The 16,916-nt window shown below is 44.8% G+C and overlaps 1 protein-coding gene across 1 annotated transcript in view; it reads left to right on the forward strand.

Annotated features, from left to right (window-relative positions):
- The first annotated feature begins 6,553 nt into the window (after positions 1-6,553).
- The window catches only part of PKNOX2 (PBX/knotted 1 homeobox 2), a 70,266-nt gene continuing 59,903 nt past the window's right edge, over positions 6,554-16,916 (forward strand). Inside the window, exon 1 of the mRNA XM_030464782.1 lies at positions 6,554-6,605. The gene's annotated coding sequence lies outside the window, so the exon portion shown is untranslated. The remainder of the gene's footprint in view (positions 6,606-16,916) is intronic.

Raw genomic sequence — 16,916 nt, forward strand, 5'->3', positions numbered from 1 at the left:
GACCGCCCCGCCGCTTCTCCATGGCAACCGGCGTCCCGCGTTGCGCAGAATCAGCCAATTCAGCGGCGACCTTCACCCCCTCTCACCATTGGTCTGAGGGCAGAGGAGGCGGGGTCGGAGGGGTCCCAATCCCCATCGCGATCCCCATCGCGATACCGGCAGCAGGGACCCCGTAGAGCTTTCTTCCTGCCTGCCGCTTTGAGTCCTCTTCGCTCCCGGTCTCAGTAAAACGGGATTTTCCCGGGAGTTTCTGCTCCGGTTGCGATGTTTGTTTTAACCCAGGCTTGCCCCTTGCCGTAGCCCGCTGCAGGGAGCATCTCATAGCAATGTTTCAACTCCCAAACGCTGCGATGGAGCTGCCAGCGTCCTTAAAATATTTTGCCCCCAAACCAGGCAGATTTGGTTTAAAACAGACACGCGAGTGCCACTGCTTACAGCAACGGGCTGTGCAGCCACCCTCAGGGGGCGGAGGGTCTACAAGCCACACCAAGGAGCTCGAAAATTCATGGCGAAGCTTGTTAAGGTGAAGAGAGATTTCCATTTTCAACCCAGTTTCTGCCAAAGAAAAGCTTTAAATCCTGTCTCTTCCCCCCCAGAAAAAACCCAAGTCACTGGTCGGGTGACTTTACGCCAGGCACTCACAGCTTCACCTAGAAAAAACCATAAATAAATTGATGTATTTCCCGTTCTCCTCTTGACTGCTCGGCATCTGGTGGCACTCTGCATAAAATCTCACGTACCTGATGTTTTCTTTCTGTTTTCTCCTCGGATGGGAGGAATAAAACACCGATTAATGACTCTGCTCTCACCTGTGAAGAAATCAGCCGTACCAGGGTGAGCAGAGCACAACCTGTCCCCCAGCACCTGCCTGTCCTTGGCACTGAGCAGGAGCTGCCCTGCCAACACCTAACACCCCTGGGTGATAGCAAACTTCTCCTTGTGATGTTAATCCCACCAGGGAGGGTTGGTTTGGGGTTTTTTCACACGCAAAGGACCATGTTGGTGGTGTCTGTCTTCACCAACTTTTTCCTAACCCCTTCTCTTCTGTTATTCCCCATTGCTTCCTGGCTGGCAAGTCAGAAATAATCATAGAATTGTAGAACAGGAATGATGGAACCATCATGGCTGGGAAAGGACCTTGCAGATCATCAAGTCCAGCTGTCAGTCCTTATGAATTTGTAGAAGGAAATTTGCTCTTGTTTCAGAATTTCCCTCTGCTTTTACATTTTTTTTTTAACATTTTGTTATTTTTGTTTTCTTCCCAATTTATTTGCATTCTTGGGCCCTGGTAGTCATCCTCGTGGGCAAAAGGACCAACATCAAATGATACTAAATAATGAAACTGGTGCTGGAAGTGCCCAGGGGGAAAGAATTGATTTAAAACTCTTCACCCAGGGTGAAGAGTGATTTTAAAACTCACAGGTTTAGGCTAGAGCTCCCTGATGCTTCAATATTAGAATTAAAAAAAAAGAACAAACGAACAACAAAAAAAGGAAACACAACAAAAGGAAATGGGCATTGAGGCAAGCAAGGAAAAAAAATATTTCTGCTCCTGATTTAAAGACTAGCGAATTGCCAGATATTTTTTATTAGCAGCAAATTTGCAGCTTGCTGGAACTAATTTCACGCCCCGTAGATATGGAGCTTAAGCTGGGGATGGCGTTAAATTACTCCCTTGTAAAGATGTTTAAGTCTTACCCTGGGTATGCCCTGAGATGGGGGGGGACCTGCCTGGGGACCCCCTTTCTGGGATGGCTTCTCCTGGATTTGGAGCCCAGGTATGGTTGGTTGGGAAAAGCAAAGCTCCTGCAGTGGTGGTACAAACCCATCATTTTCATCTACGGGGACCTCCAAGATCCTTCATTTTGCATAAATGTTCCTACAGAGGTTCAGGCAAGAGTGGGGTAGTTGTTGGGTCCTGGGTTGCTCCAGCTTGGAAAGATGCCCTTTGTATTTTGGAGATGTTTTGGTGTGCTTAACCAGTAGTTTAGGATATTCTGGGTTTAATTAATTATTAAAATGGATTTAATGTAATCCTTAAATTTCTGTGATTTATTTTAGAATGTGTTGAATTGATTTTAAAACTGATTTAATTGATTTTAATTGAATTACATGACTTGGACTCAATGATCCTGATGGGTCTCTTTCAGCTCAGCATATCCTAAAACTCTGTGATTTAAAAAAAGCAATGAATTGATGCTATGCAAATTGATTTTTTTTATTGAGGATGTTCTAGGTTTGTGTGATTTAAGAGTTGAGTAGAGGCAGGCACAGCTGTCCCCCCAGGCACCACTCGCTCTCTGTGCCCATTTTTTCCACTTTTTTCTTCATCAACCAGAAGGTTTGCCCCTTGGAGGTGCTTTACCAACCCAAGTCCCTTCATCCTCCTTCTACAAAGCCTCTGGGAACTCCCCAGCTGAACGTGATGGGGAAAACCCACCCCATTTTCTCTTTGCCAGGATACAAACCAGGACAGGTGCAGGTCTGGAGTCGGAGGATGCAGAGCCTGAGAAAGCAAAGGGAAAGCGTGGGGGAGATCCAATTACCCCTCTAAAAATACCTCTGGGAGGGCTGCTGGTGGTAAAACAAGAGCTATTTAAATCCCCTGACCCACTGCTGCACTGGAAATGCAGGAGGTTAAAGAGTTCTCCCTGACTTTTTCGGAGGGCCCAGAATTGTGTTGTGCTTTTCCAAAGAGAAATCCCTAAGAAAAGCAAATCTCAAAGAATGGGAGTTAAATAATGGCTCTGGTGGGATAGAGTTTCCCTCCCCCAGAACCTGCCTGGATTATCTTCCTCTTGCTGATGGTGGGAATCAATTTTAATCGTCCTGGTGGGAAATGAGGATGTAAGACTTCAAACAGAACAAATCCTGCACCATTCAGAAAAAACAATAAGGTGGAATATGAATTCACTTTTAAAAGAAAAAAAAAAAAAAAACAGAAAGAAAGAGCAACCCAGCCAGAGGAGATACCTCTGATACCTCTAAGAGCCCCAGAATGCCTCTGCTGGTGGGATAATTCCCCGTGGTGGGACCCCTCGGAGAAGGTGGATGGGGAGGATGGAGTGGCTCCATCATCATCTATTGTGCTTCAAAAATGCTCCCAGGTGGGAGGAAGTTGGTTGGTTTTTTGTTTTGGTTTTTTTTTTTTTTTTTTTTTTTTTTTTTTTTTTTTTTTTTTTTTTGTTTGGTTTTTTTTGTTTGTTTGGTGGCTTTTGATACTAACTGCAAATTGGAAATCAGCCCAGTAAAATTTGTACCTCAACAAAGAAAAGCTACCTGGGACTTTGGTCTCCAAATTTAAAGTAACCATGGAGTGAGTTCATTAAAAAAAAAGCCCACTAAAAGTCCTACGGTTGTCTTCTGGGGACTCTTAAATGTCATCATGCCCATGTTGGGTGACATTTCCCCATGGGATCAAAAGTCCTGGGTGATACTGCAGCAAAAGATGGTCCAGCTGAGGAGAAAAACCTCCTGAGAGACCTAAATGGGGTTTTAGAGGCCTCCAGTGATGGAGCAGAAGGAAAGATAAAAGAAGGAGGGAGATAATAAATGGAAAATTAATATAAAGAAGGTCGAGGGGAAAAAAAAAATTTCCCAAGAAAACTTCCTTGTGTCACATGGTTTTCTGGGAAACTTCTTGCCTTTTCTGCCTCAGCCTCTTTTTCCATCCAACCCAAGAGGTTTTTTTCAGCAAGAAACCAAGGAGCCATCAGTAATGAAACTCTGTATCTGTCACTTTAAGTGGCTCATGATCATTAGGTCTTTTTGGTATTCCTTGGAATGGCACTAATCACTGGCTGCTCATTAGGCTTCAATGTCCCCATAATATGTTCATCCACAGCAATTCAGTCACATTTTTCACAGATTTTCTCCTTACCTCCAGCCTGATGTTTTGGTTTGGTTTGGTTTTTTCCAATTGCAAAAAACAAGCAAACAAGCAAACAAACAAAGAAATGGATTTGAGTCCTTTCTGTGATATTGTGGCTTTATGGGCCTTCAAAATTTATGTACTTCTCTTCTTCAAGGGCACCGTTGTGTTTCAGCCCTGGGGCTTTGGCCTTGGATCAAGGGATTTTTGCATCCCCAATAGATGCATTAAAGTTATTTTACTTTCTTTTTCCTATGTTATATAGTGCTTTGGTTTTTCTCATGTTTTTCTAAGGTCCACCATTAAGTCTCTGAGATGACTTCGAGGGTATGAATTGTTGAGGTGGTATTTAAGGGCCTTTTGGGTAAGCCATGCAAAAAACACCCAAATAAATTTAAAAGGCAGCTGATCAAACGGGGCTGAAAATGAAAAGCAGAATTCAATCATTGCAAATTTTCCCTGATTTAATTTCAGGAGAGATAAAAGATCTGCAAATAAATAAATAAAAGATTTGCAACCTATGGGTGCAAAGCTACTCAAAATTCAAAGTTTATAGTCCATCTGTCTCTTTGCTTCAAGGAGCTGGTATTAAATTTCTTGCTAAAGAAAATAAATAAGCTTTGGAAAAAGTTGGCGTTGGAATCTGCATACTAGTTGGCGAATTAACAGCACTGCCTTATTATGATGGCTGCTTCTCAATTTGCATCATTAAGGAGTTGGGATCATCTCCTTGCTTCTTCCTCCACTGCTCTCTCTGGGCTGTGGTTGGCTCCAAGGTGAAGGAACAGCTCAGGTTGATCCAGCATTGCTTTTGGCACCCAACGACTAAATAAAATCCAAGGAAAAAGACATTGAGGGGTTTTATTGATTTATTTTTAATTAACCCACTCTGATTTTTCTTTTTATTTTAATTATTATTTAGATTTTTTTCTCCCCCAGCCAACCCAACTCAACCAGCTGCTCTCATCTCCAGCAAATGGACTCCTAGGAGCTGGAGGTGAGTGGCTTTGAACACCTTCATCCTCATTTTTATTTGTCTTGGAAATGTTGGGAAAAGGCTCAGTCCATCAGCTCCTCACAGGGAAGGAGCAGCAAAAATCATAGCCTAGAACCATGGAATATGTTGAGCTGGAAGGGATCCATCAGGATCAAGTCCAGCTCCTCTCCTTGTGTAGGGCACCTCAAAAACCAACTGGGGACTTATTATGCCTTGGAATTCAACATTAGAAAGGAGGGAATTTGGTTTCCTTATCCACAGAGTCCTAATTTGCCATTTTTCAGTGATTTTCCTCCAGGACCCCGCAGCATCTTCATTCACCTTCTCAAGCAGCAGTGTGGGGAGAGAAATCCCTTTTTTCAGATATTTTCCCACTCAATCTTCCTGCTGGCTTGACAGGGACAAAAATACTTTCTTGTGGCTTTATTACCCACCCATCAATCCCGTTCAAGAAAAACTTCAATGTTATTTAAACTGGCATGGGGAAACCTCCAGGAATATCAAGTGTTCCAGAATCCATAGTTTTTTCTTGATCCATCCTTCCTGTGCCGATGGATGATTGATGAAGCTGTTAAGGTTTTTTTCTCCCGGGTGTTTATTTATTGAAAGTTGTCCAATTATCTGGGATTTAAAGTTTGTGATGGCTTCAAAATTAAAGCTCTGCAGGGGGGAGGCAGCTTTTGGGTTTGCAGAGGGAAAAATCCAGACCTAGGAGCTCTTCCTGGGTATGGGTGGAGTTTCGGAGACTGGGGGAGGAAAGAGGAACTGAGGAAGAGGAAGGAGATGACCTGGGGTTGCTTGAGGAGCAAAATTGGGATTCTCAAGGAATGAACGTGGGATGCTTGAGAAGGAGACATGGGATGATTGAGAAATGAACTTGGAGTGGTGGAGAGAATGCAGGATGCTCAAGGAATGATTTTGGGATGCTTGTGGAGCAAACCTGGGGTGCTCAAAGAATGAACTTGGGATGCTGGAGGAGGGAACAGGGAATTCTGGAAGAATGAACTTGGGAAACTCAAGGGAGAACACAGGATGCTTGAGGAGGAGACATGATATGATAAGATGGAGTTGGGGGGCTGATGTTTTGAGGAGGCAGAAGGTGATGTGGACCAGATGTGTTTGGGGGGCAGAGGGGATTGGGGGCAGATGGGGAGGAAATATGTTTGGGGGGGTCACAGTCTTTGTGGGCAAGATGCAGACGCAGGGCAGATGTGTTTGGGGGGCAGATGGCTGGGGTGGCAAATGCTGCTGGGGACAGATGTGTTTGGGGGGGGGCAGATGCCATTGGGGGCAGATGTGTTTGGGGGGCAGCTGTTTGAGGGGGCACTTGTTGTTGGGAGATATATGTGCTTGGGGGGCAGATGCCATTGGGGGGCAGATGTTTTTGGGGGGGCACAGCTGTGGTTTTGGGGCACATTACGGGGATGCTGCCAGGCTGCTCGCGGTGCTCTTGCTGCCGGACGCCAGGGGGCGCTGTGCCGCACTCCCGCGGTAGGCGTGGCCTGTGATGGAGGCGTGTCACGGTTGGTGGGCGTGGCTGGTTACGAAGAGGTGGGCGTGGCTTGCAGCGACTTGCGCGACCGTTCCGATTTGTGGCGTGGCTTGTCTCGAGGGCGTGGTCAGCAGATGGGCGTGTCCCGGTGTGGGGCGGGGCCTGTGGCCGCGGCGGGCCGGGGGCGGCGGGGCCGGCGGTGCGGCCGGGGCTGCGGGCGCGGGGGGATGCGGCTCGGCGGGCAGGTAGGGCCGGGCGGGCTGTCACTCACGCGGGGCCGGGGAAAGGAGGGAGGGGAGGGGGGTGAAGCGGGGGGGAGGCGGGGCGGGCGGACAAAAGCGGCCCGGGCGGCGGGGCACGTGCGGCGGCGGGGACCCCCCCCCCACCCTCCCCCCACACTCTTCTTCTCCTTCCCCTCCGCCTCCAGCCCCTTCGATGCGGGAAGTAACTTGCGTGTGGGTGGCTGTGTGTCCCCCCCAGGGTCCAGTCCCCCGCCCCCCCGGGCTAACCTCCAGCCCGCTGCGGTTTGGCGTTGCGGTTCTCTGCGGTGACCCCCCCCCTCCCTTCCCCCTCCCCAGGCCGGTTGTGATGATTTGGGGTTGGGGGCCGTGTGTGTACAATCGTCTAGGGGGCTTTGCGGCTCCCCGGCCCGTTGCAATACCCTGTGCAGACCCTCGGCCCCCCGGGGAATTGCAGCTCCCCCCCCCCCCACGGGTTGTAAACCTCCCCGGTTGTTACCCCCCCCTCCCGGATTGTAAAGCCCCCTTCCCGGTTGTAACCCCCTCCCCGGTACTTTGCAGCTGCCCCAGCCCGGTTGCCTCTGCAGATCCCCGAGCGGGTGTGATGTTCCTCGGGGGGTTGCAGACCCCCCCTGACCATTAGCAATACTCCTGAGGAGGTTGGCAAACCCTCCCACCCCAGTGCAATGCCCGCCCCGCCGGGGTCTGCAAACCCGGCCCCCCCCTCGCCCTTCCTTGGCCACTTGCAAAGCGCTCTGCAGCCCCCCGGCCGCTTGCGATGCTCTCGGACTGTGGCATTGCACCCCGGGGAGAGCGGAGGGGGGGGGTTTGCAGAGTCCCCTCCCAGCCCATTGTGAGACCTCTGCAAACCCCCAAACCAGTTGCACTGCCCCCCCTGGGGGAATTTACGACCTGCGCCCACCGGCCAGTTGCAGCCCCCTCTGGAGACCCCGACTGCTTGCAACCCCATCGACTTGTTTGCAAAGCCCCTCCTGAGGAGGGGGGGGTTGGCAAGTCCCTCGCTATTTGCAGTGGCCCCTTGCAGCCCCCCACCTCGCCAGCTGGTTTGCAGTACCCCCCAACTGGTTGCAAACCAGTTGCAATCGGGGGGGCGGTGGGGGGGTGTGCAGCCCCCTTAGGCTGTTGAATGTCCCGCGGGGGGGGGCGAGTTTTGGAGCCCCCCTTCGGGTGGCAACGCCCCAAGTAGTTTGTAACCGCCTGACCCTTTGCAAATGTCCCTCTCGCCCGGGGGGAGCGACTTGCAGCCCCCACCGCCAAACATTTTGCAGCTGGGAAGTCCCTCCCGCCGTGTGCATGTGGGCGGGGAGGTGTCACCTTCCTGGGGTACCCTTTACTTTGGGTCGTCACCCCCCCCCAAGCAGCACGCGTCACCCATCTGGGGGGTGGAGACACGCTTGGGGTCTTAACACCAACCCCTGGGGTTCCCCCCACCCCGGGACACCCTAACACAGCTCCTCCCTGTGTGCCATTGAGACGGGGATAAATAATGCATATATCCCCCCCCTCCCCCCTATTTTCACAGCTTCCTAACTATCCGGAGGGGGCTTTTTTTTTTTTTTTATATTTACAATTACTTATATATATATATATATGTATTTTTTTTAGCGCGTTTACACTTTTAGAAGCGGGGGAAGTTGAAAGCAAGGATCCCTGGGGTCCCGTTGTGTGTGTGTCCGTCCTCCCCCCTAATTTTATCAAGACTCAGTTTGGACTCTTTGTTTGGGCTCCTCCCGATTTTTTTTTTTAATTATTTTTTTTTCTGGCTCCCAAGGATCTTTTTTCCCCAGTAATCTCCTTGCTCGGGTAATGGGAAACCCTAAACCCGGTGGGATCTTTTCCAACTCCCAGCCGGAGCGATTAGAGGACGGGCAGAAGAGAAGAGCGGGGGGGGGGAAGGTTGGATGGATTATTTTTGGCCGGGATGCGGGGGTAGCTGTCTGCTGGTGACAAGGAGCAAAAAAAAGGAGTGAAAGAGCTTAGAATCTCCTTTCCCCCCCCCACTTATTTTATAATGAAATCTCCCAAAAACTGGCGGGAAGGAAGAGGGAAAACCCAAGGGATGCGGCTGGGGCGAAGCTTCGCGCCTCCCAAAGCGCCGAGTCGGTGGGTTTGGCATCAGAGGCATGAAAAAAAGTGTGTGGGGAATCTGGGAAAAGAAAAAAATACACCCAAAAAACCACCCAAAAAACTGGATTTGAGGTTTCGTGGCTCCGTGTGGATGGGGAGAGGAATTTGGGGAAAATAATGGTGTTTTGGTGCATTTTGTTTCAAAAATTGCACTTTTTTCTTTGGATTTGAAACATACAGAGCAGATGTGATTGAGTTTCCCAGGATTTTTTTTCCTCCCTCCCATTTTATTCCACTTCACATTGTTTTTAAGAAATTTTCCTTTTTTAAAACAAAATTTTTTTTTAAGGAAATTCCCCTTTTTAAAGAATGAAATCACGGATTTGGAATGAAGTCTTTCTGGAAGGAAATCTCATTTTAAAAAGTAAATCTTACCTTTATTAAAGGAAATAACCTTTTTTTAAGGAAATATCCCCTTTTTACAGGAAATCTTTGTCTTCCCAAGGAAAATCTTCCTTTCATAAGGGAAATCTTCCTTTTTTAGAGAGCAATGCCTGTTTTTTTTAAAGGAAATTGCCCTTTTCCTCAAGGGAATTCTCCTTTTCCTCTTTTAAAAAAATAACTTCATTTTAAAAGTAAATATTTATCAAAGGAGGTTTTTTTAAAGGAAGTACTTTTTTTTAGGGAAATTCCCATTTTTTTAAAAAAAGGAAAATCCTTTTGTTTAGAAGAAATCACTTTAATTTTTTTTTTTTAAATTTTTTTTTTAAGAATTTCCCTTTTTTAAAGAAAAAAATTTAAGTCCCTGCCTGTGAGACTTTGGATTTCGGGGGCATTTTTTTATTTCCCACAAACTTCTGTATAATTCCACAGATTTTTCCTGTTGATGGAAGCTCTGGGATTAGGGCTGGTTGATGGATGATTCTTTCGGTTTTGCAAATTTATGGGGAGAATTTTGCTGCAGTCCCAACGACTCATTTCCCAAATAACTTTCTCCACCACTGAAGGGGAGAATATGAAAAAAAAGGAATTATTTCCTGGCTTTGTTAATGGGATTGCTCTGGCTCAGGTTAAACACCCAGAGGGGTGGGAGTTAAAACCCAGTTAAATTTTTGACCCAGGTTTGAGTCCCCTCCAGGTGGGCAAGAGCTGAGCTGATGGGATTTGGGGCTTTTTAAAGAAAAGCTCTGAAAACGGGGGCAAATGTTGGTGCTGAGGGGGATGCAGAGACTCCCAGGGAGTGGGGGAAGGATGGGGAAGGGAAGGTTGGGAATTGGATCTCAAACTTCAGCCTGGGGGCTTTTTGAGCTGGAGACATCTTCCATCACCATTCAGATTTTTTAAACTTTTAATTTTTTTTAATATAATTTTTTACATTTAATTATTAATTTGATTAAGTTTAATTTCAATTTCTAATTTAATTTTCCATTGTTTTTTTAATTTTCAATTTATTTTTTCAATTTAATTTTTAAGTTTCTTTTTACTTCTAATTTCATTTTAATTTTAAGTTTTAATTTCACTTATTCATTTTAATTTTAGTTATTTAATTTTATTTTTTAAAAAATTTCATAGTATCATCAAATCCTGAAATAATTTAAAAGAATTGAAATAATTTTAAGAGCCGTTAAGGTCATCCAGTGCAACCACCAAATCCACTACTAAGCCACATCTCTAAGCACCCCCACCCTTATTTTATTTTTCTTTCCACGTTTTAATTTTTCTTTTCTATTATTTTTTTTTAAATTTTATTTTAATTTTTTGGGATAATTTTCTTTTCCACCCCATGCTTCAACCATCCTGTGCTGTTCAACCTGTTCCATCCCACATCCACCAGCTCTACTCCAGGCAGGAAAATCCCAATATCTAGGTCATCCCAGCAAAACGCCAGAAAAATTCCAAGTTCTCACCCAAAAATTCGCATTATTCTAACACAGGCGGAAGAGATTTTCTTCCAAGGTGATGTAAAATCCTACTTGGATGAGGAGAAAGTAATAAAAGATAAGTAGTAAATACAATAACGTTTTAGGTAAGAACTTAAATAATATAAAACTATTATTTATTTATTTATCCAGCTGTTTATTTTTTAATTTTTTTCTGTCTGTCTTTTGCCTTTTTCCTCTCCCTGAATCCCATTGAGCCGATTCACAATAATCCAAATTTTGGGTGGATTTGGAAGGTTCCTAATTCTAATTCTCCCCTTTTTTTGGGGGGGTTGGTTTGGGGCAGGAGGAGCCCCTCAAGCTCAGTCAGGAATTGCAGCTGCAGTGAAACCTCTGGAATGGATCCTTCCCCTCCCCCCTTTTCTGCACTTTTCTTTCCCCTTCCCCCCTCTTTTCCCCCTTTATCCCTTTTTGGACCTTTTCCCTTTTCTTTCTGATTTTTATTTTCCTGTTTCCTTGTTTCCTCTTTTTCCTTTTTTCCTTTTCCCTCTTTTTCCTTTACTTTTCTCCTTTCTTTCCCCTTTCCCCTCTTAATTTTTCCCCTTTTCCTTGTTTTCCCATTTCTTCTTTTTTCCTTGATTGCTTTTTCCTTTATTAAATTTTTCCTTTTTTCTCTTTTTCTCCCTTTTCCCCCTTTTCCCTTCTCCCCCTTCTCCCCCTTTCCTCCTTTACCCCCTTTACCCCCTTTTCCCTGTTTTCTCCCCTTTTCCCCCTTTTCCTCTTTTTCCCCTTTTCCCCCTTCTCCCACTTTTCCCCCATTTTTTCCCCACTTTAGGGGTAATGTTTCATTTTTTAGGGATGCTGGAACAATTTTGGGGGGTCCTGGTGTGATTTGGGGGTGCTGGTATGATTTTGGGGGTTGCTGATGTGATGTCAGAGTTGCTGTGGAATTTTGGGGATCCTCAGGCACTTTTAGTGATGCTTCTCCAATTTTAGGTATGTTGGTGCTGTTTTGGGGAAGTTTGGTGCACTTTCACTGATTCTCATCCAGTTTTGGGGATGCTGGTGGGATTTTGGGATTGTTCATATAATTTTGGGGGCGCTGGTGTAGATTTAGGGATGTTGGTGCAGTTTGGGGTTGCTGGTATGATTTTGGGATTGCTGGTCCAATTTTGGGAATGCTGGAGTAATATTGGGGATGCTGGGTGAAATGTTTGGGATGTTGATATGGTTTTGGGGATGTTCACATAATTTTGGGGTTGCCTGCTGCAATTTTGGTGACACTTGTGTGATTTTGGGGATGCTGGTCCAATTTTGAGGATACTGGTACAATTTTGGGGGTTATTTTGTTATTTTGGGGTTGCTGGTGTAATTTGGGGGGTGCTGGTGCAGCTTTCAGGATGCTTGTTGACTTAGGAGTGCTGATGCAATATTTGGGATGTTGTTAAAAATTTTTTTGGGCTGCTGGTGCAATTTTGGGCATGCTGGTGGGATGTTTGGGATGTTGGGGGTGCTCATGCAATTTTGGGGGATGCTTGTGATTGCAGGAGTGCTGGTGCAATTTTTTTAGGGATGCTGGTGCAGTCTTTCGGATGCTCACTTAATTTTTAGGGGATGCTGGTGCAAAAATTTTGGGAGTTACTGGTGTGATTTGGGGCTGAGGGTCCAATTTTGGTAATGCTGGAATTATTTTGGGGATGCTTGTCCACTTTCAGGGATGCTGGTGCAATTTTTAGGGATGCTGGTGCAATTTTTAAGATAGCAATGGTGATTTTGAGGATGTTCATGTGGTTTTGGGGGTGCTGGGGCCCTTAGATTCTTGTCTGGTTTTGGAGGGATGCTGGTTGCAGTTTTTGGGGATGCTCATGTGATTGTGGAATGCTGATGCAATTTCAGGGTGCTGGTGCAACTTTAGGAGTGCTGGTGCAATATGTACAGATGCTGATTGCAATTTTGGGGATGCTGGTGCAACTTCAGGGATTCTCGTCCCAGTTTTGGGGGATACTGGATGTAATTTTAGGGATGCTTGTGCACTTTCAGGGATGCTGGTGCAACATTTGGGATGCTGGTGTATTTTGGGGGATGCTGGTGGGGATTTTGGTGATGTTCACACAAACCTTTGGGCGATGAATTTGCACCCGTTGTGTTTTTCTGGACTTCCTTTTTCCCCCTTTTTGGACATTTGGTGTTGTTTTCCCTCATGGGGTGGGGTTATTTACTGTGCAGCCATTTGGGTCGGGATTGGGCTGGGCAGAGGGAATTCCATTGGCAGTCACTGGGAAATTTTATCAGCTCCAATTCCTGCTCATTTCCCCTTGGAATCCCCTTTAGAAAGAAACTTTTAGGAAAGACCCCTTTAGGAAGAACCCCTTAGCAGGACCCTTTTAGCAAAGACCCTCCTTTAGGAAGAAGCCCTTTGGGAAGTGATCTTTAAGGCCCCCTTAAGAAGAACCTTTTTAGCAAGAACCCCTTAGCAAAACCCCCTTAGTAGGAACCCCTTGGAAAACCTCCCTAGCAAAACCCTGTTAGTTAAGAACCCCTTGGAAAAAACTTCTTAGCAGGAACTCCCTTATCAAGAGTCCCCTTGGCAAAACCCCCTTTCCAAGAACCCTGTTAGCAAGTACCCCCCTGGCAAAACACCCCCCTTAGAAGCCCCCTTAGTAAGAACCCTGAGCCGTGCAGCCAGAATCCAGAACTTTGATTCCCCTCCACAAGCCCCCTCTTTGTGCTAAATTTTAATTAACCCCCAGGGGTGGGGGTTGAGACTATAAATACCCTTCTTTTTTTTTTTTTTTTTTTTTTTTTTTAGGGGAGGGGGTGGACCCAAAATTGAGTTAAATTCATTTAATCCCAACTGCCTCATAATAAAAAAAGGGATTGATTGTAGAGCGGGAAATCCCGGGTTGATTGGTTTCTAATTGATAATTATCGATGGGTTGATTGAGGATCAGCAATTAGCAAGCTCTTAGGGGAGGAAAATCATCCATCGACCTGCTTGGATACACAAAATATTAACTTTTCCAAATGTGAAAAACAACTTTTCTGATGCTCTGGTGCTGTGGTCTTTTTTGGGTTGTAACATGAATTTCAGACTTTCCATCCCATTTGCAAGCAAGGGAGGAGAATAACATAGAGGTGAGGTCCCAGGAACTGCAGGAACAGAAAAAACAGAAACAGAACAGAAAAAGAAAATGGGAGAGAAAAAAAAAGGGAAATAATAAAGTAAAAAGAAAAAAGGGAATAAGAAAACTGGTAGAAAAAGGAAAAATTTAAGAAGACAACATGTACATAAAATACAGCTATGGAAAAAGAGGAAAAAAGTAAGTAATAAAATTGGACAAAATCGAAAAAAATAGGAAGAAAAATAAATAAATAAGTAAAAATTTAAATAAACAAAGTACCTTGATTAGCAGAGATGCTTGTGAGGCATCTAATGAGCAAAGGCCCAAGCAGAACATTGGAGACCTCAGCACCCTAATTAGCAACAAGCTCGATGGGGCCTCCCAAATCACCAGAGAGGGCACCTTAATCCTGATGAGGCACCCAAGTCAGCCAAAGATGCTTGCAGAGCACCCTAATTAACGAGGACCATGGGGTGGCACCCAAATGAAGCACAGCCCGCTGGGGGGGTCCCTGGATCAGAGACCCTGCAGTGCACCCCAATTAGCAAAGCTGCTCAAAGGGCACCCAGATGAGTGAGGATCCTTGCCCAAAGTCAAACTAAACAAATGAAGCCTATATATATAAAAAATATAATATAAATTAATATAGAAGATTGGGGAATAGATCTGAGAGCCCTGGGGCTGTTGAGGCTGGAGAAGGCTGAGAGGGAATCTCTGAATGTCCATCAATATCTGAGGGGTGGGGGGCAAGAGGAAGGGTCCAATCTCTGCTCAGTGGGTGCCCAGGAATAGGACAAAGAACAATGAGTTTAAGATAGAACATAGGAAGTTCCACCTCATCTTGAGGAGAAACTTCTTGCCTGTGAGGGTGAGGGAGCCCTGGCCCAGGCTGCCAGGGAGGTGCTGGAGTCTCCTTCTCTGGAGACTTTCCAACCCCCCCTGGATGTGTGTCCTGCCCTGGAGGATCCTGCCCTGGCAGGGGGGTTGGACTGGATCAGCTCTAGAGGTCCCTTCCAACCCCTGATATTTTGTGATTCTGTAGTATAATGCCATATAATATCACATTATATTACACTGTATTATATATAGTACATTGTATTAAATTACACTACATGTTTTTGAATTGCACATTATTGTACAGTATTAATTATATGTATATATATTGACAATACAGTATATTGCATTGCCTTAGGTTACATATATGAGAATATATATTGTTTAAAATGCTATATTATTTATTCTCTAAATAACTCCCCAAACCAGCATTTGTATCCCATAGCTCTCAGCAGTGAGGACCCACAGGCCCAGTGGGGACCCAGTGAAATTTGGAGGGCTCCAAAATCCAGGTTTTACCTTATTTTGTTAAGTGATGAACCTGAAAACCCATCGGTGCCATTTGCTTGATGCAATCAAGGCACTAATGTGATGCTCAAGGGCTTTTTGGGGGTCTTACCATTAACCTCCCCCCCCAAAAAAAAATAGACACTCCCTCCCCTTCCCATCCTTGCAGTGAAAATTGGAGCACTTGGTGCAATTAATGCCTTTGTTTAATCACCCCCCCTGTCCAGAGAAGAATTGTCTTATGGATAATTTCATTTGCCTAACAAGATTTTTCCCTAATTAAATCTCCTCACATTCTCTCCTGGCAGGATAGGGAATGGTTGTGAACCCGCTGGCTAAATAAACCTTTTCCACTCTGGGAAACCTCCCCCATGGGGACTGGGGGGATGCAAACGTCCCCCTGGTAAATTAATTAATTTTTGCAACCCTAAAAAAGCTTTTCCATCCCCAAGAATCTCGACAACTTGCTCCCTGTATTCTCCTTTTGCTCTGGTGCAGCCACACAGCTAAAAAAATTGGATTTCTGGTTGTGAAGTATCAAATTCAGGAAGGTTTGGGATTATTCAGGGTTCCTTAATTGGGGAAAAATCCACCTGGGGTTTTCAGGCTCTTTGTGTTTTGGTTCTTTGGGGCGTTGCAGTGAAAAGCAGATTGGTTTTGGAAGAAATGGGATTTTTGTAAAGCGGAGGCATTGCCAGGATAGCAAAATCCTGCAAAAATCTGGGAAATGCAGGAAAATTAATTCAGGAAAACCAGGAAAATTAATTAAGGAGATTTAGGAGTTTCAGGGAATTTGGGAAATTCAAGAGAAATGCATTCAGGGAATCCAGGAATTTTGAGAAACTTGTTTAATTCAGGAAAATGCGCTCAGGAGATCCAGAAATTTCAGGGAATTTGGGAAATGCAGGAAATTCAGGAAGGAAATTCTTGGAAATTGAGCAAAGATCCAAAATCACTCATCTCTGTATCACAACACCCTTTTTTGCCCTTAAAATCCCTATTTCCATGGTTCCCCTGGGAATCTCTGAGCAAAATTCTCTTTGGATTAAATAGACCAGAATGGAATTGCCCAAGTATCTGGAAATGAGAGTCCCAGATACCTTAAATATTATTATTTCTCAGTAGATCTCAATGGAGAGAGAGAACGGGGATGTATCAGGGGTTTCAGAATCATTATGAAATATTTTTATCAATTGAGTTGAAATCACTCAAATTGAGGTGTGTCCATGTCCTTGCTGCCAGTGGCAATGATTTTGGGTTGGTTTGTGGGTTTTTGGGTGTCTGTAGGGGCCGGAAGGGTGGGGATTGATTTAAAAAATGCATCTATTTTCTATAGAATAAAGGCTAAAATGTGGGGATTGACTTAAAAAATGCGTATTTTACATAGGATATGGGGAGAAACCACAGGGTTTTAATAAAACATATACAATATATATAAAAGATAAAAGATAATGGAAGTAACATATAATATAGGGTAATATCTCTTTTTACTGTGGTATATATAAAAATATTATATTGGTGTGTTTGTAATACGATGATCATATAGGAAACAATAGATAATATAGATGACTATATGTATGATTATACTGTAGAAAAAACATACAGATTATATATATATATAAAATATGTCCTGTGTATTTTTATAGAAGTGTTATTGCATATTTTTTCACACATCGTCTTCCTCTTCCCCTTTTTACCATCAAAACTCCAAAACCAGCCCAATTTTCTCCCAATTTCCAGCAGCTTTGCCCAACAAGCACCTTCCCAGCAGTGTCCCTGCTTGGTGCCCTCAGGCGTTTTGGCAGCTCCTAAATATTTGTGCCTAGGGCTTTGCAGCGAGATTTAATAGCATTTGATAATATTTAATAATACTTTTAACATTAATA

The sequence above is a fragment of the Calypte anna genome, chromosome 24 (genome assembly GCF_003957555.1).
Source record: "Calypte anna isolate BGI_N300 chromosome 24, bCalAnn1_v1.p, whole genome shotgun sequence".
Classification (NCBI taxonomy): domain Eukaryota; kingdom Metazoa; phylum Chordata; class Aves; order Apodiformes; family Trochilidae; genus Calypte; species Calypte anna.